The 278-nt window shown below is 53.6% G+C and overlaps 1 protein-coding gene across 1 annotated transcript in view; it reads left to right on the forward strand.

The window, feature by feature from the left end:
- ANKRD16 (ankyrin repeat domain 16) overlaps positions 1 to 278 on the forward strand; it is a gene marked incomplete at both ends in the record, with an annotated part of 9088 nt that overhangs the window by 8381 nt on the left and 429 nt on the right. The gene's annotated exons all lie outside the window — the stretch shown is intronic.

Raw genomic sequence — 278 nt, forward strand, 5'->3', positions numbered from 1 at the left:
CACCTCCCTCCCGCCCTCCCTCTACGTGCGTCCAAGTTCTTCGGCACCAGCACAGCTGTTGGAGATGGGTTGTTTCTTGCTGCTTCAAGGAGTTGAAACCCAATGGATGTGCTTCACCTGATGAGAGGGGGAGCCTGGTCGTTATTTTTTGGCACTAGTTTTGCTCATTGCTTAAAAAACTCAGTAGAGGGCTGACTCTGGACGATAAGTCATGGTGCTACCAACTGCACCGGTCCTGCGGGTGACATCTCACGTGTTCCTCGCTGTCCCCATGGCCA

Source organism: Buceros rhinoceros, unplaced genomic scaffold, assembly GCF_000710305.1.
Source record: "Buceros rhinoceros silvestris isolate BGI_N320 unplaced genomic scaffold, ASM71030v1 scaffold30884, whole genome shotgun sequence".
Classification (NCBI taxonomy): domain Eukaryota; kingdom Metazoa; phylum Chordata; class Aves; order Bucerotiformes; family Bucerotidae; genus Buceros; species Buceros rhinoceros.